This window comes from Chiloscyllium punctatum, unplaced genomic scaffold (genome assembly GCF_047496795.1).
Source record: "Chiloscyllium punctatum isolate Juve2018m unplaced genomic scaffold, sChiPun1.3 scaffold_282, whole genome shotgun sequence".
Taxonomy (NCBI): domain Eukaryota; kingdom Metazoa; phylum Chordata; class Chondrichthyes; order Orectolobiformes; family Hemiscylliidae; genus Chiloscyllium; species Chiloscyllium punctatum.
In genome coordinates, this window is record NW_027310016.1 from 175,904 (window position 1) to 196,755 (window position 20,852).

Below are 20,852 nucleotides of genomic sequence, written 5' to 3' on the forward strand. Positions count from 1 at the left end.
GTGGGAGTCAGTGGGTTTGTAAAAAATGTCAGTGTCAAGTCGGTCGTCATTAATGGAGATGGAGAGGTCCAGGAAGGGGAGGGAGGTGTCAGAGATGGTCCAGGTAAATTTAAGGTCAGGGTGGAATGTGTTGGTGAAGTTGATGAATTGCTCAACTTCCTCGCGGGAGCACGAGGTGGCGCCGATGCAGTCATCAATGTAGCGGAGGAAGAGGTGGGGAGTGGTGCTGGTGTAATTACGGAAGATCAACTGTTCAAAGGATTCAAAGGAGAAATTGTTAAGGTGAGAGGATTCCAAGGATCCTCCCACTTCCTCCAGACCAAAGGGGTAGCCATGGGCACATGTATGGGCCCCAGCTATGCCTGTCTCTTTGTTGGCTATTTTCCTCAGTAAGTTCTGGGCATCTGGAACAGTCTGAACAACACAGATTCAGCAGGTATTCTGAAACAGATTTGGAACTTTACTTTTTAAGGAAAGATTTGGGGGGCCGAGGGCACATGGGAGGAGACTTGGGACAGACTTGCAGCATCTCCGGAGGGAGAGAGTACAGCCCCAATGGGCTGAATAGCCCCCAGGCCCTGTGCTCTGTGACACTGCCCCATTCAGTGTGAATGATGAAGTTCATCCCGGGGCAGAGAGAGGGAGGAGCCCTCCACCCTCATCACAATGGGGCCCGGCTGATTGATGGCAGCTCCAGACCAATGGGAGGAGAGTCGGTGTGGTCCTGCAGCCAATGGGAGTGAATGAGGGGTGTGGCCAGCAAGACAACACATGTCCATGAGCTGTGCAGGTGCAGTGTCACTGTTTGGGGTTGGGAGAGACAGCAGAGACTGGGACAGAGGATGTTGGACCTGAATTACAAACTCCCGGTAAATTAAAACCAAAAGAACTGCGGAAGATGTAAATCAGAAACAACAACCAGGAGGTTCTGGAAAAGCTCAGCAGGTCTGGCAATATCTGTGATGATAAATCAGAGTTAAAGTTTCAGATCCAGTGTCCCTTCCTCAGGACAGATGTTACTGCGGAAAAAAAGTCAGTTTATGTGCAGAAGTTAGTGTGGGGGGGAGGATAAAAGGAGTAAAGGATAGATGGGGATAGAGTGAGAAGAACAGTTGGATAAAGGAGGGGATAACGATCTGGCTGGGGGAGGGTCATTAGCTGTTAATGGAGACTGTTCGTGGCTTACCATAGGTAGTGTGTAATGGCAGGCTGTGAGAACAGGGCCTGGTGTGTGGGGTAGGGGGCTATGACATGAGGTTGTTAACCTATGGTTAGCCACTAACTGTCTCCAATGTAAGCTGTTGCCCACCTATATCACTCCACGATTGGAGCTGCCGAGGACACAAACTTTGGAATATCTTCCCTAAACCCCTCTGTCCGCCTTAAATATGTATCTAAAAATCGTTCTCTTTAATCAACGTTTCCATCATTCGTGAAGCATTTTAGGAGATTTGTCAATGTGAAAGGCTCCATACAATGCAGGTAGTTGTTGTTATTGTCTGACATCAGGAGAAACAGGGATGAGCCCCCTCTCTCTCATACCTGTTGAACAGCAGCAAAAGCAGGAAGCACTGAGCATGCTCCAGCCCACAATGGCCTCGGATTATTGATGTCAGCGCATGACCAATAAGAGTGGGGGACGGGAGCGAGAGGTGCAAGTTGGTCCTTCGACCAATCGGAGTGAATGAGGGGCGGGACAATACTCAACCACGTGATAAACTTCACAGACAGCACAGTGTTGTTGTGACCAAGGCATTGGAAATGTTTGAAGGTGAAGGGCAGGGGAAAGGAAAGACATATTGACCAGGAAGAGAAGGAAATTTTCATGGTATGGGATGAGAGGTTTTACAGAACTTAGTGCACATTGTAAAACACAAATTTGAATTTCCCAAATTCTGCACCATTTTCCCTCCCTATAATGCATTTTGCACTCCCTGAAATTTCAACTGTGTGTTTCTCTCTCCACAGATACCAGTGATCAGTGCCAAAGCCCGATTGCCTGTGGAGAAGGTGATGTTTGACTTCCTTGTACAGCTGCAGTTCGTGTGGTGAAGGTGTTCCCACAATGTGTTTGGGTAAGAGCTGTTATAGATTATTCACTCAGTAACATTGAAGAGTTGACAATGTATGTGCAAATCAACAACAGTTTTTTTTATCATGGTTATAATTCCACAGAAATACTATTGAGAACTTCTGACATAAGGCCACAGATGGGGATATTAGGTCAGGTGATCAAAAGAATTGCCAAATAAGCAGGTTTTCAGGAATACCTTAAAGGAGGAAAGCAGGTCTGAGGGGGTTAGGGTGGGAATTCCAGAGCGCGTTGCCTTGGCAACAGTAGAAACAGCCAGACAGGTGAAGCAATGAATAAACTCATCGTTGGGAGTCTGAAAGAAAATGAGTTGTCGGGGTCTCACAGGTTGTGTGGTGCAGGGAGACAGGGATGTTCACAGCCAGGAATTACATCAAGGGTGAGAATTTTAAATTGTTGCTTGTTAATAGGAGCCTTTTGATGGATCAACAAGTTTTGGTACAAGTGAGCACTTCGGCAGTAGGGTTTTAGATAACTCTCGAGATTACATGGAAGTTGAATGTGGGAGGCTGGCCAGGAGTGTGTTTGGATAATGAAGTCTGGAGATAACACAGGGATGGACGAGTGTTTCAGTAAATGGGCTGAGACTAGGGTGGAGTTGGGTGATGTCACTGATGTAGAAATAGTGCTTTTGGAGTTGGGCTGCTCCTCCTCCTCATCACCCCCCCTCCCCAATTCACAGATATTGTTCCTTGTTCTACCTGTCTGTCTTTTCTGGTTATGTCCTTCTCTCCCATTCTGCTACAAACTAATATTTGAACCCACCATTGTTTGAAAAACCTACTCCATCCCGACTCTCTCTTTCCTTTCTGAATTCCTTGTATTTGGTGTCCCTTAAGGATCTCTCCTCGGTCCCTCCTGTTTCTCACCTACATACTACCAGGAGGTGACATCGTCCAAGAGCACAGTGTTAGGTTTCACATGTACACTGACAATGCCCAGCTCTCCCTCCCCATCATCCCTCTCCTTTACTCAGTTATCAAACTGCTCATCACACTCCCACTACGCGATTGGCTGCAATTTCCTGCAACGGAACATTACAATGGTTAAACCCATTGCCTTCAGTTGCTATTACAAATTACTTTCCCTTACTGCTGAGCCCCTCCCTCTCCCTGGGAACTGTCTGAGGCAGAACCACACTCTTGACAATATTGCTCTCATATCTGACCCCAAGGTGAACTTCTGATCAGACATCTACACAATCACAAACACCAGGAATTACAATCTCTTAAAATGTTGCTTGTCTACACCTCACCCCAGCTCCATTGCTACTGAAACCCCTGACGCGTGTCAGTGTTGCCTTAAACTTGACGAATCCAAAACAGAACCCGTGACTGATCCAGAATCTGGTTCCAGACTCCCTCATGATGGGAAACATCCTCCCATTGTTTACCCTGTCAAACTCCTTCAGATTCCTACATGTTACAATGAGATCCCCTCTCATTCTTCCCAATCCAGTGAGTAGAGTCCCAACTTCTTCAGCCTTTTCTTAAAAGATAATCCCTGCAAACCAGGGATCATCCCAGTCAATCTTCAGTGAAATGCCTCTGATGGAATGATGTATTTCCTTAAATAAAGGGACCAAAACTTCTGTCATTACTCCAGATGTGGTCTCACTCACACTTTATAAAGTTAGTCTCAGGTATATACTCCAAACAACTCCCTTTAACCTTGCACAGATGTTGTTGGAAATGCTCAGCAGGTCATGCAGCATCTGTGAAGAAAGTTCAGTTCAAGTTTCAGGTCTGGTCACCCTTCCTCAGATACATTAACTCTAATTTCTTTTCACAGATGCTGCTAGACCTGCTGAGCTTTTCCAGAAACTTCTGCTTCTCTTCCTGGTTTACAGCAACTTCAGTTGTTTCGGTTTTCATATCCTTTAAACTTGCCATCTCTCTTCTAGAATTTGTCATTTCCACCTTGGAAAAAAGATTCACATTTGTTTGGACTCCCCTACCCTGAGGAAAAAAAGAAACCATGACGAGTCACCCTATCATTGCTCCTCATTATTTTATAAAGTTCGATAAAGCCACCTAAAGTGTCCAGTGCTGCAGGGAAATAGCCTCAGCCGATTCAGCCTCTCCCTGTGGTTCAAATGTTCCAATACTGGCAACACCCTAGTAAAACTTTTCTGAACTCTTGCAAGTTTCCCAACATCTTTCCTCTCGCAGGGAGACTGGAATTGAAAGCAGTCTGGGGCTTCCAAAAGTGTCCGAGCCAATAAACCGTATAACCAAAACATGATCTCCTAACTCCTATACTCAATGCACTGCCCAATAGCAGCTAGCATACTGCACACCACCTTCACTGACCTGTCTACCTTCAACCACACTTTCAAGGAACTATCAACCCACACTGCACGGTCTGTTTGTCTGTCAACACTTTGCAGGAGCTTGTCATTCAGAGGTTGAGTCCTATTCTGGTAACATCTTTCTGAAATCAGGGAGACCACAATTGAATACAGTATTCTAAAACTGGCCTCACCAATGCCATACTCAACCAGAACGTGACTCCTAATCCCTATACTCAGTGACAGAATCCCTATAGTGTGGAAGCAGGCCTTTCGGCCCATGAGAGCATCCCAATCATCGGAACAGCATTCCACCCTAACTCTGTAACCTACCATTACCCAAAGCTCATCCAGCTAACCTACATGTCTTTGGATTTGTGGGAGGAAATTAAGAGCGCCCAGAGGAAGCCCACGCAGAAACACGGAGAATGTGCAAACACCACACAGACAGTGGAATCGAACCAGAGTACATTTATTGATCAGCATATTACATTCAGTGTTATTGTCCCAAATGCCATGTTCAGCACCTGATCTCCCTGAAACTCTACTTTCCAAGAACTATGCAGTTATTCTGAGCCCTTTAGAAGGAATTAAGGTGAGGAGGAGAAAACTGGAACAGAATTGAGTTTTAGATTTATAAAATAACTCTCCATCTTCCCTCTCTGTTCCCCCTGTCTCCCCCCGCTCTGTTTTCTCTCCCCCCATCTACCCCTACTCTGTCTGTACCCCCCCCCCTCTGTTGGCCTGTTGTTCCCCCTCCCTCTGTCGGCCTTTCCCCACCGGCCCATCTCTTCACAACCTCTCCCAATCGGCCTGTTCCCCCGACTCCCCCCCCCCCCACCCCGGTCTGTTCGCCTCACCCTTTCTGTCAGTCGCAACCCCACCCCCCTCCTCTAATCCCACTTTCTGTCCCGACCTGTCTCTGTGCCACCCCTCTCTATCCCCCGCTCTTTCCCCATCCATTTCGGTCCCACCCCTCTCGATCTGCCTACCCTCCCTCCCAGTCCCCGAGTTCTGTACTCCCCCACTGCAGGGCAAATATCTTGTCTATTTACCCTATCCATGCCCAGCCTGATTTTAAAAATCTCTTTCAGGTCACCACTCAGCCTCTGACGCTCCAGGAAAAACAGCCTATCCAACCCTGGCAACATGCTATAATTCTTTTCTGATCTCTTTTAAAGTTTAGGAACATCCATCTGATAGGAAGGAGAACAGAATTCTATGCGATATTGATTCAGCAACTTTTGCAATGTCCTGTACAGCCACAATATGACCTCCCAACCCCTCTACTCAATGCTGTGACCAGCAAAGACAAGCAGACCAACTGTGGCCTTCACTATCCTATCTACTTGCTACTCGACTGTCAAGGAACTATGAACCTGCGTTCCAAGGTCTCTGTTTAGCAGCACTCCCCAGGAACTTACTATTGATTGTATAAGTCCTGCTAAAGTTTGCTTTTCCAAAATGCAGCAGTTCGCATTTTTCTAAACTGAACTCCTCAGCCCATTCACCCATCTGATCCAGATCCTCTTGTACTCTGAGGTAATCTTTTTCACTGTCTACTACCCCTCCCATTTTGGGGTCATCTGCTAACTTATTTACAATACCTCTTATGTTCACATCTAAATCATGGATATAAATGACGAAAAGTAGTGGATCCAGCACCGATCCTTGTGAGACTCCACTGGTCACAGGCCTCCAGCCTGAAAAGCCCCCTCTGCCTTCTCCCTTCGGGCCAGTTCTGTACTCCATGCGATCTAACCTTGCTGACCAGTCTCCCATGAGGAACCTTGTCAAACACGTTACTGAAGTCCATGTGGATCATGTCCATGCTCTGACCTCAGCGATCCTCTTTGTTACTTCTTCAAAAAAACTGAGTCAAATTCATGAGATATGATTTCCCATGCGCAAAGCTGTTATTAGTATCCAGGATTTAACTCTGTACATTGGGGTCTGCGTTGCCCAGTTATAGGGGTTAATATTCTGGATGAAGTTCAAGTACGCCAGCATTTTGTCAGTGAGTCTGTATTGAGTCCCTATATCCCTTGCCCACCAGGAAATAGTGTAAGTGTCCTTATCTCTGGACGAGGGGGATCAGGCTCAGAGTTGAGAAACTGCATCTTTGAAGAGGCTGATTCGTAAACTTGCCCAAGCCACCAGGCCATACAGTCTCCCAGCTGTCCCTGCCTGAGCCTCCAAGCAGAACCTTCCTGTAGTTTCTCTCCTGTCAGACTCACCCATTGCTCAGTTTGTCCAGGATCCCCTCCTGCTGCTGCACTGATCCTGTCCGTCACTGACCTGTCCATCCCCCAGTGTTATGCACATTCATTCATGGTTTACAATCTCGTTATCCCAGTACTCCAGCCCTGCCCCCTCCACCCTATAGAGACGGCTCAGTAGTTAGCACTGCTGCCTCACAGCACCAGGTACCCGGGTTCGATTCCAGCCACGGACAACTGTGTGGAGTTTGCTCATTCTCCCCGTGTCTGAGCGGGTTCCCTCCGGGTGCTCCGGTTTCCTCCCACAATCCAAAGATGTGTAGGGCAGGTGAATTGGCCATTCTAAATTGCCCATAGTATTAGTTACATTAGTTAGGGGGAATGGGTCTGTGTAAGTTACTGTTTGGAGGGTCAGTAAGGACTTGTTTGGCCGAAGGGCCTGTTTCCATACTGTAGGGATTCTCATATATTGGGCAGCAATTGCTGTCAATCACCCGGACTCCTGTATGATCGGGAGCACGTGCTGTAATAGGGGAGACAAGTGCACGGGCGCAGTGCTGGCCAATTGTGGGACTATGTGTAGCATAGATCAGTGCCTGGGAAGGAGGCTGTGGGTGTGAGGGATTAATCTATCATTAGCAGCTTCATCCCTCTGGGAGCAGGACCCAGGGGAATGGCCCCTTTTTTGCTACCCTGACATGTGATCAGACTATCAGTGGTGCAGTGTTTTGCAGAAAGTTATAAGAACTGTTTTGTGAAGATTCCGGGTTGTTATGGAAAGGGACAAGGATGGGCCTGCAATTAGAATTCTAATTTGGGTCATTTTAGTCAGATGGGTCTTGGCCAGAGTGTGCAGGAAGCAGTGTATGCAGGATGGTTCTCTTCAGGAGCTCGGAGACTGAATTCGAAGAGAGAGTGTGTGAGAACTGGGTGTGGAGGAAAGGTGTGGGGGGATTGGTTTGGATTTCAGTTCAAAGAAGAGAGAAACTGAGAACGGGATTGTTGTAAAGGGGTTCATTCTCGATCATGGATTGTAATCCATTGGCATTGTCACGTTGGTTCCAGCGCTGTGGGGAAATACTGGAAATATGATGAATGTAATGTAGGTTTCAGTTCTTAAACTGTAAAAAGTGCAGAACAATTTACAAGGAAGTTGCCAGGGCTCAGGGGTCTGAGTTATAGGGAGAGGTTGGACAAGCGAGGATTTTATGTTTCGAGCAGAGGAAACTGAGGGAGTTCTTTTCTAGAAGTGTATAAGACCATGAGAGGCATGGATAAGGTGAATGCACTCAGTCTTTTTCCCAGGAACTCAAGGATTGGACGGCTTGATTAGATCAGTTTAAGGTTAGAGGAGAAAGAATAAAAGGGAAGCTGAGGGGCAACTGTTTTACACAGAGGGTGGAATGTATATGGAAGGAGCTGCCAGTGGAAGTGGTTCAGGCAGGAACACTCAACGTGTAAAAGGCATTTGGACAAATACATGGATAGGAAAGGGTCAGAAGCAAATAGGCCAAGTGCAGTGAAATGGGGTTAGCGTGGATGGACATTCTGGTCGGTATGGGCCAGTTTGGGCCAAAGGGCCTGTCTCTGCTGTCAGACTCTATTCTAAGTGTATTTGCTATTTCTCCCACTAATTCTGTTGGTATCCTGGGATGTATTCCATCAGGGTAATGAGACTTGTCTACCTTTAGCTCCATTAACTTGCCCAGCTCTAACTCTTTCACGGTAATGGTTATTATCTAGGTCCTCACCTTCCTCAATCTCCTTATCAATTACTGGCATGTTCTTCATATCCTCCACTGTGAAGACTGACTGCTGTGTACTCATATTCCTGAACCCTGCAGGATAGGAATAACTGGGCACAGAACTCTGAGAGGTCTTCTTTGAGTCTTTATTGATGAGACATGGCAGTTACATGGATAGTGTACATACAAAACGCCTTCAGGCAGCATCAGGTAACTCCCCGCCTGTCCAATGTGCTGCTCCCACTCTTATACCTTTGTGGTTTGGGACTTTGAACAGAGACTGTCTCTCAGTGTTATCTCCATGGCAACGCGAGTTAGAAAGTCTAATTCAGTTCAGCACTTTGTGGTGAAACCACACACACCTCCCCCACGCCCCCGTGGCTCCCTCAAGTATCTGACAGGCACTTCAGTTTCCGTGGGGCTCTCTGTCAGGATTCTGATGTGGAGGAGCCGGTGGTGGGGTGGACAAAGTTAAAAACCACACATCACCAGGTTATAGTCCAACAGGATTATTTGGAAGGACAAGCTTTTGGAGTGTGCTGTGATTTTTAACTTGATCAGGATTATCTCTATGGTAACAGTTAAGTGCTTCAACAATTAGAGGCCATATGTTCCCCAAACAACATGTTCCCCTCTGGCAGTATAAACTGTTATTCCAGCCCTGGGGATAGCTATTAATCACTTTTCTCCCCCAATCCCATCTCGCTTTCTGTTGATCTTTAAAGTTTTTCTAATCTCCTTGGTCTCCTTATTTGATATTCCCACACTGTCGGTCAACTTTCCCACCATAAAGTCTTTGTTTACAGTCTACATTAGCCAACTCCTGCCTCATCCTATTGTAGTCTCCTTTTGTTTAAGCACTGGATCTTGGGATTGGATTTAATCGTCCAACTTTCCATCTTTGTTCTAAGGTCAACCAGACTTATCAGAATTCTTTTATCAGATTACGAGGTGAGGCGATGTTTCCTGGGTGTTTTGGTTTTCATCGTCAGTGACCTTGGCTTTGTAATAAAGTACAGGATGGATATTCACAACAGCGTACTCTGGACACTGCGAATGTACGACGCAATCTAAAACCATAAATCACTGTCTCCCCTCAGTTTAAAATTGCAAATTCATTATCTCCTACACGCTTCCTCACTATCTAAGATTGGAACGCTAATCCACCTGACTATCTGTCATTTTCCGAAAATCTCCTTTGGTGAAGGTGGTGATTTTTGGATTCAGCTTTCCAGTTATTACCGCCTCTCCAAGGACAACCTGCTTTATCCTCAATCATAGAATAGCCTTTATCCTCAATCATAGAATAGAATCCCAACAGTGTGGCAGGAGAGCATTGGCCCATCAAACCCCACCAACCATCCAAAGAGCATCCCACCCTGGAGTACTCCATCCTTGTAACACTGCATTTCCCATGGCTGATCCACTGAGTCTGCACAATCCTGGACACTGTGGACAAGTCCACACCGACCCGCCAAAGCGCAACCCACCCATACCCCTACATTTACCCCTTACCTAACACTATGGGCACACACAGAAACACAAAAGGTAGCATGTGTACCTGCGTTGAATGAACCTGCACTTAGGAAAATGTGACAACAATCACAACTAGTTAGAATTACAGAATCCCTTAGGCGCACAAAGAGGCTATTTGGTCCATCGAGTCTGCAATGACCTGCTGTCCCACCCTACCTCCATAACCCCACATTTAGCATGGCTAACCCAACCCACCTTACCTACACACTACAGGCCATGTTAGCACAGCCAATCCATCAAACTGGCACATCTGTGGGAGGGTCCCATATAATGTCTAAGTGCTCAGGATTGTGGATGAAGGCTCACAAATACTTGAGTCTGACGCAAATCCCCTTTTTTTTTCAAAATAAAATCTGGGGGAAATTGCAGCCAGACAGATTTCCAATTATCTCATGAAGAGAAATCAAAACTCGTGCCCCTGACCCAGGGTGCGCAATGAAGTCACAGAGATCTGGGAACCATCAGAAATGGAACAAGTTGTGAGCAAGGTGGGGGTGAGGCAAGGACAAAAAGACAGTCTGTCACACGGGGGAAGGCAGGAGAAATTAAATTGCAGAAATGGTAGTCCCTCAAGGCCATGGGGAATGGAGTTAGGGCTGGGAAAGAAACCAGGGAACAAGGTGAGCAGCTGTCAAAGAAATACATTGAAAAAACAGATTATAACAACATAGAGGGCAGAGTACACAGTCTGAAATTGTTGCTCTCATTGGTGAGTACAGAACGCTGTAAAGCCTGGGTCATTCTATTACAGCCAACACATGCAGGATAGGCCAAGTGGCCTCGATCTGTGCTGAACTTTCTGATAAATTTATTCTGACATTTGGAATTCAGGTCGGATGATGTTCATAAAGTCAAGTCCAATTTGAGAATTTAATATTCTGGAGAAATGTTAAATCAATCACAATGATCCCATTCTGCAGACTTTAGTCCGCAGCCCTGCATGTTCCAGCATCTCAGTTATATCCATGTCCTTTTATTCTAATGTAATGCTGGTTACTGCCTCTGCCAGTCCATCAATGAGTTCCTGCTCCATTATCTCTGAGTGAAATGAATTCTCCCCTCCCCTTCTTTCTGGGAATTAGTTTCAATCTAAATCCTCCAGTTTCTGACCTCTCAGTTAATGAATAGCTCCTTCCTATCCACTCGATCTGGATTCCTCAGCATTTTATCACTTCAATTAAATCTCAGCTCATCCTCCTTGGAAATCATCGCCAGCCTATCCAACCTTTCTTCAGAGCAGAAATTTTCCAATTGTAGAAACATTCTGATCAATCTCCTCTGTACCCTCTCTGGTGTGATCACATTAACCCTGGAATAAGGGGATCGGAAGTGTGTGCAGTACTTTAACCGCAGTCAAACGAGTGTTCCTGACATTTCCCGTGTCACCTCTGTGTTCTTGTGGTTGTCACTCACACAAGTGTCCTGGTTTTCCCACATGGAACTGGATGTGCACTCCATGGGGCTGGGATTCCCTACCATGTGTTTATTTGTTAACTAATCCTAAATTAACTTCAGATTAAAACAAGATTATCAGCTGCCCACCAATCAACTTCTTCCATTATACTCAAGTCACCATACTTTTTAAAATCTCTTTAAAATTATTACTATCTAAACACAACAGGCTTTAATTTGCTGATCAAGTATTCAGATGTCTCCACTGTTACAGTCACTTGAAGATTATCTTTACCTTCAGCTACATTTGGTGAATTGAACACTGATTGTAAATATATGAATATCAAACGGACTTGAGTTTTATGATAATTAATCCAGTCTGAGATTCTTGTTGGTTAATATCTTGAAGAGAACTGTCCTCAGAACTCCAGCTGTGCTCTGACTTCATTCACAACTGGATGTGGCTGGACTGCAGATCTTAGATCTGTTCTGTTGTTTCCTGGATTGCTTCACTCTGTCTATCACTTGCTGCTTATGCTGTTAGGCACACAAGTAGTCCTCTTTGGGAACTTCATCAGGTTAACACCTCATTGTTAGGTATTCATGCTGATGTTACTGACATGCCCTCCTGAATTCTCTCGGTTGAATGAGGATTGATACTCTGGTTTGATGGGCAGAGGTAAGTTGGGGGATATGCTTGGCCATGATTCTGTAAGTTTTGTTGGAGTACAATTCGACTGCTGTTGTTGGAAGGAAAGAGCTAAACTCTTACACTGTTGGCCCCATATACTACATGCAGTTTCATGAACACTGATAGGCCAAGACATGAAATACGAGCAACACTGTACAATGATGCAGGATCACAACTGCAGTAAGGGGAGTTTAAGATCCAACTTGACATAGGAGTAGGGAAAGAAGCAGCTGATCAGATTGTCTCACTCATAATCATAAAGAGACACTGAAATTATTGTACTGTTGGAGGTGAGGATGGAGGAGGTTGGGGAGAAGGAGAGTTCTTCTGCAAAAACTAATCTGCCTGAGAGTTGTGAGATAGAATTGATTGCCATGCATTTAACAGAAAGCTAATTGAAACTGGTTATATCCCCAAAAGATGACAAGACTGATGATGCTTCTAATCATCATCAGAAACAAACCCCAGAATACATGGTTCGGAGATGTATGTCAACAGCCAATCAACATCCAACTCCTGCAATCATTGAGCAAACGTATGTGTGATTACCCAGTTCTGATGAACCAGACAATCACTGTTCACTCTGTGCAGATGGACAGCGATGTGGGAAGTCTTGGCTGAGTGGTATTGTCGTGAGACAGTTAATCTAAAACCCCAGATAGTGTTCTGGAGACCTGTGTTCAAGGCCTGCTGCAGCAGATGGGGGTGGGGGGGGGATTTGAATTCAATAAAAAACAACTTATGAATTCAGAGTCTAATGATGACCATTAATCGATTGTCAGAAAAACCCATCTGGATCACTAATGCCCTTTCACGAAGGAAGCTGCCATCCTTACATGGTCTGGCCTACATTGTGACCTCAGACCCACAGCAATGTGGTTGACTCTTACCTGCCCTCTGGGCAATTAGGGATGGGCAGTAAATGGTGCCAGGCCAGCGACACCCTCATCCTGTGAATGAATAAAGGAAAATAAAAATCTGTACCCAGTGTGAATCTGTGCATGTTCAACAATGTTGTGAACATTTCCAAAGCTAAGATCTCTATGTGCACAACTTTGAGCTGCCAAAACCATTGTTCATTACTTGGCATGAAAAAGAGAAAAAAATCCTTCAACTGTGGCTATCAGTAAATTGACTGGTGTTTCAGCAGGATGGATGCCTGAGTGAATCCCATCTCCCCTCCCCCCACCCACACATACAGAGCAGGTGAACAGCTCCCCAATCTGACTGGTTTGGCCAATTTGCAGGTGGGATGGGTAAAGAATTCCCTTCTGGCATTCCCCACATTTCCAGAGTCAATCCCGAGTGTGGCTGCACTGGTGTTTTGCCATTTCAGATAAATGCAAGCAGACTTTTAAACACACCGTTTGCCTGCCCACTCCCCCCCCCCCCCCCCCCCCCCACAAAGAACCCAGTATAAAACACTAAACATAATCTCCTGCTGTGGAGGGACAGCCTGTATTGGTCTGAGTAGGAACGCTGAGCAGATTGACCTAAATGACAACTTAATCGGTGACCAGAGCAAGTTAAACAAGTCCAAATAAAATGCATTATAGCACAGAAAGAGGCCCATCAAATCCAAGCTGGCTCTCTGTGGCAGAATCCAATATTCTCATTCCCCATACGTACCCCAAACTCTGCAACTTTATTTCCCTCAGAATTTTTATCAATCATTGATCTTCTCTCCTTGCACCACCATAATACGCAACATGTTCTGCATAGTCTCATCTAAATGCTTGATCACCTTCTCAAAACACTCAATGAGGTTTGCCCTTGACGAAACCATGTTGACTATAAGAAATCAAATTGTTGTTTGTTAGATGATTCTAACTGTTATCTCTTATAATCCTTTCCAAAATCTTTCCTACAGTGGAAATAAGGGTCACTGGTCTATAATTACCTGGGTTATCTCTGCTGCCCTTCTTGAACAAGGGCACAACATTTGTAATCCTCCAGTCCTCGGGTACTAAACCCATAGACAATGATGACTCAAATATCAAAGCCAAAGGCTCTGCAATCTCCTCCCTAGCTTCCCAGAGAATCCACGGATAAACGCCATCAGTCCTGGGGACTTGTCTACTTTCACTCCTTCTAGAATTGATAACACCTGTGCGTAACTAACCTCAATCCTTTCTAGTCTAATATCTCGCACCTCATTTTTGTCCTCTACAATATTTTCCTTTTCCTGTGTAAACACCGATGAGAAATATTCATTTAGCACTTCTCCGATCTCTGCAGGGTCCAAACTCAACTTCCCACTTCTGTCTTTGATTAGCCCTATTCCTACCCTAATCACCCTTTTATTCTTCACATACCTATAGAAAATGTCATGGTTATCCTATATTCTGTTTGCTAAAGACAGCTCGTGTCCTCCCTTTGCTTTTCTTAACTCTCTCTTTAAATCCTTCCTAGCTGATCTGTAACTCTCTATTGCTTCATCTGTATCATTTTGCCTCATCAACATAAAAGCCTCTTTCTTCTTCTTAACATGAGATACAATTTCTGAAGTAAACCATGGTTTACAAACTCTCTCTGTGCCAGTTGGATCACCCCACAGCCATTGACTTTCCAAAGAGAACAATCCAAGATTTTCGAACCTCTCCCAATCCAGGCAACATCCTAGTAAACCTGTTTCCACCTTCCCAAAAGCCTTCACATTCTTCCTATAATGTGGTGATCAAAACGGCACACAATACCCCAAAGGTGGCCTGATTATAGTTTTATATTCACTCCCCTGACAGAAGAAGGCAAGCCTGCCATTCACCTCCTTCACCACTTTCTGGGATCTTTCATCTTTCAACTGAAGATCCCTCTGTATATCAGAGCTGCTCAATACCCTTCCGTTTATTGTATACATTCCTCTTGCTTTGTGTCTTCCAAAATGCATCACCTCACACTTGTCTGAATTAAAATATATCTGCAATTTCTCCACAAAACTTTCTGACTCATCTCTTTCTTGCTGAACCCTTTGCCATCATTCTTCACGATTCACAACTTCAACAGTTTGTGCCATCTACAAACTTGCTAATTAAAACGTTTACATTTTCAAACTTTTCATTTATATACATTACAAGCAACTGATGTCCCAGTTCTGATCCTTGTGGAACAGCACTAGCCATAGACCTCCAGCCAGCAACATGCCCCTGCACAACTGTTGCTGGGAGAAATATCAAAGAGGAGCCTTGAGTTCTGTGTTGAGCAGCATGACCAACGTTTATTCAGAGCTCCGTACTTATACATGATGGGAGAGGTCCCTCTCTGTCCCCCCCAGGTAAGTCCAGCATTTTGATGTGTTTACTTCATATGTTCCAGTAATATTTTTCCCCCTGACCTGAACTCCAGGGTTTGGAATGTCAGCTCGGATATTTCCACGTTTCCTTTCCCAGTCTCTGATTCTCTCAGCTCATGCAGCTGCTTTGCCAGTTCTTTCACAAATGGTTTAACCCTATCCTTGTCATTGCACATCTCCAGCCCTCCCACTACCACACATCTCCGGCCCTCCCACTACCATACCCTGTGGCATCTGCATAGTCCATCCAGTCACTAATTCAAAGGGGGACAGTCCCGTCCGCTTTGCTGGAGTTGTCCTCAGTTTCATTAGGCTGCTGGATAGTACTTTAACCTATCGCTGTCCTGTCTCTGCGAGAGCCTTAGTCAGACTAGCTTTCAGTGTCTGCGTCATTCCTTCTACTGTCCCAGAGCTCTGGGGGTGGTATGGGGGATGGGATTTCTGTTCAGTACCAAACAGGGCACATAGCTCTTTAGCTATGTTCCCTGTAACATTTGTCCCATGGTCAGAATCTGCAGGGGAATGCTTCCACCCACTGAGTCAACCTATTTATTAAAACCCAGCAGGATTTCCTTCCCTGGGATTGGGATGGGGGTGTGTGTAAAATCCATTTGTAATTGTTCCCATGGACCCCTGGGTCCCTGCTGCTGCCTCCATTTTATTGCTTTCCCTGGCTCACACTGTGAACAGACTACACACCTTCAACGAAACATTGCTGTATTTCTCCCTGTTCCAGGCAAGGATTGTAGTGGATCATCTGATATTGCATTTTATCCTCCCCAATATGGGCCAGCCCATGATATGTTTTAATAATGTTTGTCTTATACAGTGTAGTGGAACGGCTGTGTCATCCAGACTCTGACGTGTCCTATTACTGCCGCACCCTTTTCCCATTCCTGTTTCTCCTGTTGTGGGACTGTTTCTGGGAATATCTTTAAACCTTCCTCTCTCACTTCTGTAGCTACGGCCATTGCCATCTCCTCAAATGTCTGCACTGTTTCAGTCAGTATTTCACATCTAAGATTATTAAAGGATTGGACACTCTGGAGGCAGGAAGCATGTTTCTGCTGATGGGTGAGTCCCGAACCAGAGGACACAGTTTTAAAATAAGGGGTAGGCCACTTAGAACAGAGTTGGGGAGAAACGTCTTCACCCAGAGAATGGTGGGTGTATGGAATGCTCTGCCCCAGAAGGCTGTGGAGGCCAAGTCTCTGGACACTTTCAAGAAAGAATTGGATAGAGCTATTAAGGATAGTGGAATCAAGGGTTATGGGGATAAGGCAGGAGCAGGATACTGATTGAGGATGATCAGCCATCATCATAATGAATGGTGGTGCTGTCTCGAAGGGCAGAAGGGCCTACTCCTGCACCTATTGTCTATTGTCTATTCACCTGCCTTACCCACGAACTTCCTGCCCCATTGGTGTGGGGTTTCTACTTCCCTGTGAGCTCTAATCTTCATTATTGCTGCTTCACTGGGAAAGTTAGCTGCTTCCACTAACTCTCTGACCTGGCCTTCATTCTCTACGTGCCCACAGACAGGGTGATGTACCCTCACCGAGCCCAGGCTATCACTTGGTCATGAACTATACCAAAGGCATGCTGTCTGTCTGTGTATATGCTGACTGCCTGACCCCTGGCTAATGTCCGTGCTTCTGTCAGGGCTCGTGATGGTTCTGCCATTTCTGGGTAATTCTCCAAAAAAGTCCTCCAATAATTAAACAATCCTAAAGTTTGCCTTACCCCCTTCATGGTGTGGGGGTGAATAGTTTTGAAATCATGGTCTTTCGTTCCACTGGGATTGTCCACCTCCCTTCCTGATTTGATCTTCCTGATGTGATGTCCCAGGTACATCTCTCCCTACCTTCCCACGCTCTGTGGGTTAATTTTAAGCCTGGCCTGCCTGACCTGACCCAATACTCTGTGTAATATCCGGATATGTTCTTTCTCTCCAACTGAGGTAATGAGGTGTTGGTAAGATTAAATCGACGCACTCCATCAGCCATGTATCGGTGGGATATACTGGAATATTATGAGGTCCCTGAGGGAACTGAATCCAGGTCTACTGCTTTCCTCAGACAGTAAATACTAGCTTATTCTGACCGTTCTAGGTCCACAGGAACCCATTCACGATATCAAGGGCTGAGACTGTATCCTGTTGCAATTTTAATCCATTAAATAAAGTGGTGTGGTTCACTCCTGTAGGATACTCTTTAGTGGCAGATTTACTGAGGGAGGTGTAATCAATAGTGAGGTGGGATGAGCCGTTTGGCTTCTGTGAGTTAGTCTGGGATACTGTTGGTCTGACTATTCCCTGCTTCTCTCAATCTATTATTGTCACAATTATTGCCTTCTCAGCCCCAGCTTTAATGGGATCCAGTTTGTGTGGGGAGTGAGAGGGCCCTCGATCTTTACAGGATCTACAGATAATAACCCACATTCCTGTTTGAGTTACCCGCCCTGCTGTTTGGGTCCTAGCTATAACTCCCCAGATTCCCTGACTGTTCCAGTCTCCCTGCAAGGTAACTACTCTGGAGATGTCGCCTCTCCTTTGCTTCCTGTCCCGGGCCTGGCCAGATTGTTCCCATATTAGAGTTTGTGTCTCTGCATCAATAGTTGCTCTGAACTGTTCTAAAATGGCATCTCCCAGAATGGTCCCTTCCTCAGTTTCACACTCCCATATCTGAATATATTTTGCCGTATCCATGATCTGCATTGGGACAGATTTATTTCATCCAGCTTCCTTGATTCCCTCTCCAAATGCTCTCATTTTAGTAATTGAGGGGTGAGGGGCAAATCTGTCTCGGTAACTGATATAGGTGCTCCTTTTATTAATATTTGTTCTGCTGGTTCCCAAACACACCGTCAATGAATATTCATGTGCCTACGTGAACACAGGCACACACAAAATGTGAACATCTATCTCCCTCTCTCTGCCTACGTTCCTTGTCTATGTGCCCTTTCCTGCTTCCCTTGTAACATTGTGTGTCTGATTACCCTCCCTGTACTGCAGCTATTCCCCTGTGTTTCTGAGTTTGCCTCAGCTCTCATGGCCCAATTCAGAATGTGGTTAGAATGATCTCCCACTGGGAGTCCCATGTTTATGATTACAGTTAAATAGGGTCCCATGTCATCTTTAAAATACATCAAACCTATTTCATCATCACAGGTTGGGGTTTGGTAATCCCCCATGGTCCTTACACACCTCAAGCTTCCTCTCTGTATGATCCTCAATAATACCCTTGGGTCCCTGAGTCACCAAGGTTATTTTAGCCCATTCAGTCTGTCTCCTCCCCAGTGTATCCCTGTAATATCCGTAAATGCCTGGAGGCACTGATCAGCTGTGATTGGGGGGGACCAGCTCACACCCTCACCCTCTCATTGCAGGGACAGGTTCTGTTGTACACGTCCGGGCATCTTGGCCTAAAAGATTTTGGCCTAACACCATCATTGGTGAGACTGTTCCTCAACTAATTCATCCATATTCTCCTAATAAGGCCCATTACTACCATTTCTCTATCAGGCTGGTATTCATTCACCAACATCTATCGTACAGCCAGATAAACGGTTCAGTTTGGTTTCTGTCAGTTCCCTTTCTTGCCCCCCTCCTGTCTGTCCAAGTTTGAGGTTTGATGCCCAGTGGTGCCGTAGACACGGCCTTCTGGGCATTACAGGGCGGTGGGTCATCCCACCCATTGCCGTCCCTCTGTCCATACATGGGCGCTTTGTCATCTAGCCCGTTCCAGTCAGTGTCACCATCCTCACTGCCTTCTGAGGAGAGCGGGGCATGAGGTACCTCCCCCCACTCTAACTACCACCTGACCCTTTGGCTTTAAGGCCTCAGGTCTGAGAGCCACCACCTTCACTTGTTCCTGTTTCCCATAATAATGTAACACATCCTGTCATTCCTGGAATAGAACAGAACAAAATTTGAATTTGGTTTGACTTGAAACATTAATAATTTGACATTCACTTTACATATTTTTAAAGGTGAAAATTCTACTGTGATTATTTAAGTGAATTTAACGTGATCATACAGTGAAAATAACCCTCATAATCAACGATAATGAATGAACAGAATAATATGTGATTATTTGTACAAATTCTTGCATTGAAAATTCAATTTTATTTAATGCTTGTCACCCATTACACCATGGGCATTGTTATTAGGGAATAAAGTAATGGAAGGATATCAGAGAAAATAAATAGACTTTAATTTTAGCTTCACTGCAATAATGGACCAAAACAAGATTTGGAAATATGGGTAAACTACATAACAAAGTTTCCAGTGTCATTATTGATATAAAAATTATTTTAGTTTGCAAGCTGTTTTGCACTAAGAATAATTGGATATGAATTGTGTTTATGAATTGACAATTTAAAATATATTTTGAAGAGAATAGTCAGATTTTTTTGGAGGAAATTAGGAAAGGAAATATATATGTATCCATTGGTATTAATAGTTTTAAAATGTTTAGAAGTTGACAGGGATTATTTGATTGAGAGAGGCTGCATGATTATAAAGACTAATTCACCTTTTTCATTGCATTGTTGGTTTCACTAGAATCTGTTGTGGTCTAAGCTCTTGTTGTGTGCAATGGACTTGCAGGTTAATTAAGCTATTAGTGAGAGTCCCTGATCAGGTTTCCTTTGTCTGTAAGTCAGTCTGTAAGTGCGCAACACACCTGCTTTTCTGAGGGGAAACAGAGATTCTTTTCAAAGGAAATAAGTGGCAATTCTCACTGAGAATGGTTTCTACCACACACCATCAGCAGGGAAGGGTTTTCTGAAGAATTTCATTGTCTATCTATAAACTGATGGTAACTGTGTTTGTCAGTTTATGGAGGATTCAGCCCCTTTGTTCTGAGCTGTTTTTATACAAGCAGTTGGTTCATTCTGTCTTTGCCAAGAATGTTGTTTACTTTCCTCTTTTACTGTGATTCTGCAGGTTAGAATAGTCTGAGAGTCAATAATGTTCAATAACTGAACATTAAATGATTTTGACTCTAACAGAGCAGTGGCCTTGTTTTCAGCTAATTATTCACTTTCCATTTCCTGGTTGTGTTGAATGTTACAGAAACAGGCTCTGAGCAATGTTTCCATTCACTTGTGTTGGAGTCACTGACAGCCACATGGTCAGTCAGTTTCAGGCTGATGGATCAGTTTCTCTGTCCTATTAGATGGTGGTCACTTGCTCAGTTTCCGATGGCTCACCTGAGCGTCAGTCCATCAGCTGCTGAAACCCTCCATCCAGCATTTGTTCCCTCTCACAGTGACTAATCCAATACAGTCCCAGCTTGTCTCCCACATTCACCTCCACACACTCATGATCACCTCAGATTCTACTGTCTGTGTTCTTGCACCAAGTTGTGTAAGACACCTACTTCAGTTTTAACTTGATCGATATTATGTTCAGGAAGATCATTTCAAAATGTGGTTAACTGCTTTTAAACCTACCCGTGCCTTCACCCTGTCCTCCCAGCCGAGTTCCACACCTCCCTGAGGTATCTGCATTTATCCAATTCCAGCTGTGTGAGTGTTTCTTCTTTTATTCTCCTCCCTGTTGGTTGCTTTAATTTCAGCTGCCTTGAACCTAAA

General features: G+C 44.9%; 1 long non-coding RNA gene across 3 annotated transcripts in view; it reads left to right on the forward strand.

The window, feature by feature from the left end:
- The window catches only part of LOC140472218 (uncharacterized), a 46,108-nt gene that overhangs the window by 17,105 nt on the left and 8,151 nt on the right, over nt 1–20,852 (forward strand). For all 3 annotated transcript variants that reach the window (XR_011957476.1, XR_011957474.1, XR_011957475.1), the window contains exon 3: nt 1,969–2,075. This is a non-coding gene — a long non-coding RNA (uncharacterized lncRNA). The remainder of the gene's footprint in view (nt 1–1,968; nt 2,076–20,852) is intronic.